At 39.8% G+C, this 9,059-nt stretch overlaps 1 pseudogene; it reads left to right on the forward strand.

Moving 5' to 3' along the window:
- The first annotated feature begins 5,886 nt into the window (after positions 1–5,886).
- On the forward strand, positions 5,887–9,059 carry LOC149494673 (uncharacterized; annotated as a pseudogene).

The following is a 9,059-nucleotide window of genomic DNA, read 5'->3' on the forward strand; positions in this document are numbered from 1 at the left end:
TGAAATCATGGTCCAGAGAGACAGCGAGCTCTAGCAATCAAGGTAGATAAGCTTTTGAAGGCAGGGTTCATAAGGGAAGTAAGTTACCCAGAGTGGTTGGCGAAGGTAGTTTTGGTGCCGAAGCCCAATGGAAAATAAAGATTATGTGTCAATTTTACCGATCTAACCAATGAGTGCCCTAAAGATTCTTACTCTCTACCCAACATAGATCAATAGGTAGATCAATGGCTTGGTGTGAAGTATATAACTTTGTAGACACGGCAGCGAGATACCATCAGATAAGAATGAATGACTTGGATGACGAAAAGACGAGCTTCATCACGAATATGGGGATCTATTGTTATTAGGTTATGCCCTTCAGGTTGAAAAATACAAGGGCCATATACAAGAGATTGGTTAATAGCATGTTTCAACACCAGATAGGGCGAACTGAAAAGGTTTACATAGATGATATGATCATCAAGAGCACTAAAGTTGCCAATCATCCCAGATACCTACAGGAAGCATTTGAAATTTTGAATAAGTTCAACATGAAACTCAATCCAAAAAAGTGCACATTTACAGTTAAAGCAGGTAAATTCTTGGGCTTCATGATATCACGAAGGGGGATTGAGGCAAACCCCAAAAAGATCAAAGCAATCTTGGAGATGCAAGCACCGACTAACATTCATGAAGTCCAGTAGCTAAATGGCTGAAATCACAGCCATAGGACATTTCATCTCATGCTCGACTAAGAGATGCATGCCTTTTTACCGAACCCTAAAACAGTTGAAGGGTTTTTAGGGGGATGAAAAGTGCCAACTCGGCTTTAAAAAGATCAAAGAATTCCTATCTTCAGCTCCTTTCCTAAGCAAACCCAAAAAAGATGAGCCTTTATACTTGTACTTAGCTGCTACTGAAAACATTGTTGCATCAGTTTTGGTCAGAGAGGAGGAAGGCGAGCAATACCCCATCTATTACACTAGCAAAGTCCTTAGGGGTGCCGAGCTGTAGTATCCAAATATTGGAAATCTGGCTTTCGCCATCCTTACCTTCGCGAACAGGTTACGCCATTACTTCCAATCTCATGTTATATTTTTCTGAATTAACCACCCTTTGAAAAAGATCCTACACCGAGTTGAAACTTCTAGAATATTAGTGGAATGGTTAATTAGATTGGGAGAATTTGACATCAGGTATACACCCCATACTGCTTTGAAATCACAAGTGCTCTCAGACTTTGTAGCTGAGTTCTCTAAAGATCATGAAGAGGGCGAACCGGGAGCCGAGTTACCAAACCCTAACAATAACACTTGGCGATTACACACTGATGGGGCTTTGGGAAGTTCAGGGGCTGCCACTGGAATCATACTAATAGGGCTAGGGAAAATAAAATTACAGTACTCGATGCGCCTAGACTTTGCAACAACTAACAATGGCGCTAAATATCACGGGGCTTAAGTTGGCCCTCAAGGTACAAACCCCGATATTCCATATTTTCCTTGACTCACAGCTTGTGGTCAATCAAGTTATAGGAGCATCCATCACCAAAGAGGCGAATCTAGCCAAGTACCACTCCCTAGCTTTATCTCTATTGCACAAACTGGACGAAGAAGGTGGTACTTAGAAGATAACCCAAGTAGAGCGATCGAGCAATAAGGAAGTAGACATTATAGCTAAGATCGCAGCATAGAGAGAAGAGTTGCCAAAGGAAGTGATGCTTGAGCATCACAGTCAGCTTGCTACAAGCTGAATGAAATCCCCATGTCTCAGCCTAACAGCAGTTTGATGAGCCAAATTATTAACTTCATAAAGAATGATACCAGGCCTGTTGATAGACTAGAAGCGATCAAACTCTATAAGGAAGCTTCAAACTATGTATTTGACAATGGAGAACTCTATAGGAGATCAAAGTCACACCCTTGGGAGAAGTGCCTAACTGAAGAAGAAGCTAATTTCATTATAAGGGAAACCCACGAGGGTGTTTATGGGGCACATGAAGGTTCAGATATGATGCTCAGGAAAATACTACTCCTAGGGTATTAGTGGGCAATGATGAAGAAAGATGTTCACCAATATGTTCGTCAATGCACTACTTGTCAAAAATATAATCTGGTACCTAGGAAAACTTCTTCAAAGTTACAACCTTTAGGTTCAGCCTGGATTTTTGCTCAATGGGGAATAGACATACTTGGACATTTCGCTATAACAATCGGGCAAAGAAAGTTTGTAGTAGTTGCAATTGACCACTTCTCCAAGTGGGTAGAAGCCGAGGCCCTCAGCACTATTACCTCAACTCGGGTTATTAGCTTCTTTAGGAACAATGTAATATTCAAATATGGCATGCCCATAAGATTGTCATTGATAATGGTAAGCAGTTCAACTCAGGAGCCTTCAAATCCTTTTGTGACGATTGGCACATCAGGCTCCATTTCACCTCAGTAGCTCACCCCCAAACTAATGGTCTTACTGAAGTCACCAACAGAACCATTCTACAAGGCTTAGAGAAGAGGTTAGATGGGGAGAAGGCTAACTAGGCAGACGAACTAGATAGTGTGTTATAGGCTTATAGGACAACACCTCGGCAAGCGACAAGACAAACCCCCTTCTCCCTTGTATATGGGACTGAAGCAGTGGTGCCAGTAGAAATAGGTATTCCCAGCAAAAGAATAAGTGAATATGATGAGCTTGGCAGTAATGAGAGTATAAGGAATAGCCTAGACTTAACAGAAGAACTCAGGGAAGATGTTGCAGTTCGAGCCGAGGCATACAAGCAAAGGATGAGAAGATACTTCAACAGGCAAATTCAAAGTACACAGTTTCAAGAGGGCGATAGAGTTTGGAGAAAGGCAGTGTAACGCCCCATTTTTTTTCCTGTGTTTTAATAGTAGTTTACCGGTCTGTGAATAGTACCACCGGTCCGGAAGTTGGTATTATTTTTGGTCCGAAAAATTACTATTTATGTTTTATATTTTATTTAACATTTTTGGAGCATGTATGCATGGTTTTTATGGGTAGAAAGTAAGTAAGGAATATTTTTGGAGAATTTAGATACTTAGTGAATAGTGAATTATGGTGTTATATTAAGTAAGGAAATTTGAGCAATTATTTTTTTTTTATGGAGGAAAATTGAGGAATTATTTTTATGGAATAAATTAGAGACTTTTGTGGAGATAAATAATATTTTGAAGGAATTTAATTGGAGAATATTTGGAGAGAAGACCAAAATACCCTCCAATTTGGAGAAAAGACCAAAATACCCCCTTAGTTGCTTTAATAAAGCAACTATCAATTATTGAGCACCAACTTTTGCCTTCTTCTTCTCCATACACGTTTCCTTCTTCTCCTTCTTCTTCTTCTTCTTCTTCTTCTTCTTCATTTTCTTCAATTCCTACTTAGTAAACACCCATCCAACTTGATTTAAGGCATAAATCTTAGAGAGTGAATCTAGAGAAGTAATCTTTGGTGACTAATTTCAAGGAATTTGGTGATTTTCCTACTTGGGTCAAGTAAGTGATTTTATGATAAGTGAATTATTTTTGGATTTAGAGTTGTCTTTTAGCATATACATGCTTAATCATGCTCCAATTACTTCTTTTCTTTGTTTTCTTTGTTTGATTTTGAGTTTCTTCCATGTAGAGGGTGGAGAGCCTTCTAATAAAGATAAAGGCAAGACCAAAGCTTGAGAAGCTTTGATTAAAGCTTGTTAAAGCTTGTTTTGAAGGTTAGTGTTCATAAACACACTTACCTTACTCAAATTTTGATTTTGTGCCTTTATGCTATTATGTGTATATTTTGAGATTTTGTATGAAATGATTGGTTTGTTGAATTTTGGTTGCCATTACATGCTCTTGGATGATGTTTGATGAGTATTTATGTTGTGGTAGACATTGCTACCTTGTATCTTTGTGGTTCATGTTCCTTTCATGGCTAAAGTAAACTGAATTTGGGAAAAATGTGATTTTGAGTGCGATTGAGGACCATTTTTCAATCCTTTCTAATTTCCATCTGTGTCTGAGTCCTTCATACGAGTTGTAGGTCTATTGCCTAGCTTTCCAACCAATCCTCTTGTGTCCAATTTGGAGATATATAACTCAACTTATGGCTAAAACACCCAAACTGACTCTGTTTGTGTCGGGCCACATGCATCACTGAGTTTAGTGCCCATTTTGACCACTATAATGACAAGATTAGGTTCTGAGTTCTTCATAAAAGTTGTTTCCCTGTGTCTTGCGAATTCTCTCGTTCTGAATTGGTTTAATTTGAGTGTGGGGTTTAGTAGGAATTCAAGAAACAATGGACTTGGTTCTGCTGAATCAGGTCTGGTCTGTCAGTCTGTGTTCCTAGCTTTTTTTTGTTATCTTCCATATTGATCTGGGCTGTGATGCCTTCATAACATTTGTATTATTTTGTTTTAGCTTTCTAACGACTCTAATTTCATTTAATTTGGATACCCATAGCTCCGGTTATGTTTTAAAAACACAGCAAAGGTCCATGTTATTTTTATGCTGGAAATTTCTATGTTAAGTCATTTTGTTTAAGTATGAGAATTTTTATGAATTACTTAAGTTTAAATTAAGTTTTTATTATGAGAAGACTAAAGAAAATGAATTTTATGAGAAATGTTTTTGGGCTCTAATATACTTGGTGTGAATTTGATGCATGATTTGATTTTATTATGTATGATGAGCATGCTCGGCATTTGATGCCATTATGATAAGAAGCTATGATCATATGCTAGGCACGTGGGTGTCTTATGTTAGGGCGGACGCGCTCTATATGTTATGAAAAGGTTGGCGACCTAAGGCCATTATGAATAAGCTATGAAAACTTATCTGCTTCTTTTTCTCCTAAGTGTATGTGAGCCCTTATACAATATTTTTTAAGGAAGTGAAATAAATGAGATCACATTATGTTAATAACTCTTAATTTACCACAACTTATTTATGATATCAAATGAATTTCTAAAGCATGATGTGTTGGTGTGCATATGTACTGCATGTTCAAATTTAATGATTTTATGTATATAAATGATTGTTTTTAAGTATGTTGTCATCACAACATTGGTTTGTTGTGTTTTATGAGGACCACTGAGTTTTATACTCAGCGCGTTGATTTTATCACGCGCAGGTTGGAGATTGTGCTTGCTGCTTAAAGACCTGAAGAGTAGCATCAGAGTTGAAGAGATCTTTTGGTAGTTGATTAATATTTTATGTAACTAAAAATTATGGCATGTATAAGTATTACATTTTTGGAGACTGTATTATTTCATTTATAACTTAAGCATGTTATTGTAAATTATTTTGGTGTATATATATTGGGAGATAAACTTGGACTTATTTAATGGTTAGAACATTAGAAGTTGATATATTTAAATGAATGTATTGAAGTGATGAATATTATAATGTTATTGAGGAACTATGGAGTTATGAAATTATAGAAGTGCTATTGTGTTGTTATTGGAGTTTGATGGGGTTTGGAGTTTGAATTTGGGAGTGCTTTGTATTCATTTGTTTGGCAACTTCTATTTTTAGGGGAAACTCTTGCAGTTTTTCTGTAGGATTCTCCCAAATCATTTTCAAAACAGAATACTATTACTTGCTAAACTTGTGAATACTAAGTCACTTCTAATTCATAATATGATTGTTTGATTTATATGTAGGTTAGGACGGTGCCTTCGGCACCGAATGTGGCATCCACCGTCGGGTCTTTTGGGATCGGGCGGCGGGTGTTACATTTAGTGGTATCAGAGCATAGGTTTAGGCGGTTCTTGGACTATATGCATATATAGGCATTTATCTATTTTGAAGTGAGACTATGAGTAATTTAAGTTAAATACATGCCATATTGATTTGGTTTGGAACTTCTCTCTGATGCGAACCTTTTGGTCTTTGTAGGAGTTGAGTGATGTCTCAACATCTGTCAGATGAGGAGGTGGATAGTTATGTCCCTCCTATTGGTGGTATTCCTGTTGGTGATGCCACTAGTGGTGCTGTGGGTTCTGATGCAGAGCACGCCTCGAGGGTGGGGCAAGCTGCTGCAGGTCCTGCTGGGCCTAATCAGGATACATTTGTTCAGCAGTTAGTTGCTGCTTTGAGGCAAGCAGCAGGAGCTGTTCCCCAGGCTCCAATTGCTCCAGCCCCTGTTCCAGTTCGTCCCCCTATTGAGAAACTGAGGAAATATGGAGCTGTTGAGTTTATGGGTAGAAAGGATGATGTGGCTTCTGCAGCAGAGTATTGGCTCCAGTCTGTGGAGAGGATATTGGAGCAGATGCAGTGCTCACCTGTAGACAGTTTGGTTTGTGCCACTTCCTTATTGAGAGAGGAAGCTTACCAGTGGTGGGATACTGTATCACGGACAGTTAGTGCTGAGCAGAGGACTTGGGACTTCTTTCTTTCTGAGTTCAGACAGAAATATATTGGGGAGCTTTACATTGACCAACGTAAAGCAGAGTTTTTAGCATTAAAACACGGCAAAATGTCTGTGGCTGAATATGAGAGAGAGTTCATCCGATTGAGCAGGTATGCTACGGAGATGATTCCTACTGAGTCTGATAGATGCAAGCGCTTCAGGAAAGGCTTGCATGATGAATATCGCATGCATTTGGTTGCTCATCCTCATACATCATTGTCTTCCCTAGTGAAGGCAGCTTTAGAGGTTGAGGAAGTGAGGAATGAGCAGCAGGTTAGGAGGCAACGGAGTCAGCAGGGTCAACAAAAGAGGGTTCAGGGTATGGTATCTGGACAGACTTCTGGGGCTCAGTCTAGTAGTAAGAGGCACAGGGGTCCATCACAGACCTGGTCTAGACCTATTCAGAGACATGGACAGGGTACTCATGGCAGAGTAGCTCCACAGACCACATCTGTTGCTAGTGGTGGAGGTGCTACATGGATTGATATTCCGCCATGTCCTCAGTGTGGAAAGAAGCATCCCGGGGTTTGTAGGAGATTTTCTGGGGCATGCTTTCGATGTGGGTCTACAGAGCATTTGCTTCGAGACTACCTTATGACTTTGGCTAGTGCAGCTCCTCAGGTAGGGAGGTCAGCTCCTTATGTTTCGAGAGGCAGGGGCAGAGGCCGTGGTGATACAGGAGGTACTGGGAGTCAGAGGCCAGTTTCAGAGACAGTGGAAAAACTTGAGTCCAGAGCACCTGCCAGAGCGTATGCTATCCGGACTAGGGAGGAGTAGGATGCCCCAGACGTTATCATTGGTACATTCTCTCTCTTTGATATTTCTGTATATGCTTTGATTTATCCTGGCTCTACTCATTCATATTTAGGCATACATGTGGGTAGATTGGGTAATATGCATGCTGATATGTTAGAGCATAGTATTGAGGTTACTAATCCCTTAGGTCATAGTGTCGTAGTTAATCGGGTGTATACAGATTGTCCATTGGTAATCTATGGCCATGTGTTTCTGGGAGATCTAATAGAGTTGCCTTTCCGGGAGTTTGATGTGATCTTGGGTATGGATTGGTTATCTAGACATGGAGTTATGATTGATTGTAGACTTAAGAGGATTACACTCCAGACTTCATCTGGTGAGGAGATTGTAGTTGTGGGTGAGAGGTCGGATTACCTCTCTAATGTTATTTCTGCTTCTACTGCTAGAAGATTGATCCAGCATGGTTGTGAGGCCTACTTAGCCTGTGTACTTGCTCTAGAGTCAGAATCTCCTAGTGTCCATGATATACCCACAGTATGTGATTTTTCGGATGTGTTTCCAGAGGAGTTGCCTGGTTTACCTCCTGAGAGAGAGGTTGAATTTGGTATTGAGGTTATGCCTGGTATTGCACCGATATCCATTGCTCCATATCGGATGGCGCCTGCTGAGTTGAAAGAGTTGAAGATACAGATTCAGGAATTGTTTGATAAAGGGTTTATTCGTCCTAGTGTATCTCCGTGGGGTGCTCCAGTATTGTTTGTAAAGAAGAAGGATGGATCACTTAGATTGTGTATTGATTACAGACAACTTAACAAAGTTACTGTGAAGAATCGGTATCCATTGCCTCGGATAGATGATTTGTTTGATCAGTTGAGAGGAGCTAGTGTATTCTCGAAGATAGATCTGAGATCAGGTTATCATCAGCTAAGGGTGAAGGCATCAGATGTACCTAAGACTGCTTTCAGGACACGCTACGGTCACTATGAGTTCTTGGTAATGCCGTTTGGTTTGACTAACGCTCCTGCAGTGTTCATGGATTTGATGAACCGGATCTTTCATCCTTATTTAGATCAATTTGTGGTTGTGTTCATTGATGACATCTTGGTATATTCTCGGACTAGAGAGGATCATGATCACCATTTGAGAATTGTACTTCAGATATTGAGAGAGAGACAGTTGTATGCTAAGCTGAGTAAGTGTGAATTTTGGTTGTCTGAGATTGCTTTCTTGGGTCACATTATTTCTGTTGAGGGTATTAGAGTTGATCCGAAGAAGATAGAGGCAGTGCTTGAAAGGAAGCCACCTAAGAATATGACAGAGATTTGGAGTTTCTTAGGATTGGCTGGTTATTATAGAAGATTTGTCAAGGAATTTTCTCTCATTGCGGCTCCTTTGACTAGGCTTCTTCAAAAAGATGTCAGATTCGAGTGGAATGATAAATGTCAGAATAGTTTTGCGAAGCTTAAGATGATGCTTACTGAGGCTCCAGTGTTGACACAGCCAATTTCGGGTAAACCGTATGATGTGTATAGTGATGCTTCACATAATGGATTGGGTTGTGTGCTTATGCAGGAGGGCAAGGTAGTTGCTTATGCTTCTAGATAGCTTAAACCACACGAGAAGAACTACCCTACGCATGATTTGGAGTTAGCAGCTATAGTCTTCGCTTTGAAGATTTGGAGGCATTACTTGTATGGTGAGAAATGTCATCTGTATACGGATCATAAGAGTCTCAAGTATCTGCTTACTCAAAAGGAGCTTAATCTGAGACAGCGCAGATGGTTAGAGCTACTTAAGGACTATGACTTCACCATTGATTACCATCCGGGTAAAGCTAATGTGGTAGCAGATGCACTTAGTAGGAAGTCCTTGGTTGCTTTACGTGCTATGAATACGCGATTATCTGTAGCTAG

The sequence above is a fragment of the Jatropha curcas genome, chromosome 7 (genome assembly GCF_041381405.1).
Source record: "Jatropha curcas cultivar XTBG-Jc1 chromosome 7, XTBG_Jcur_1.0, whole genome shotgun sequence".
NCBI classification, from domain to species: domain Eukaryota; kingdom Viridiplantae; phylum Streptophyta; class Magnoliopsida; order Malpighiales; family Euphorbiaceae; genus Jatropha; species Jatropha curcas.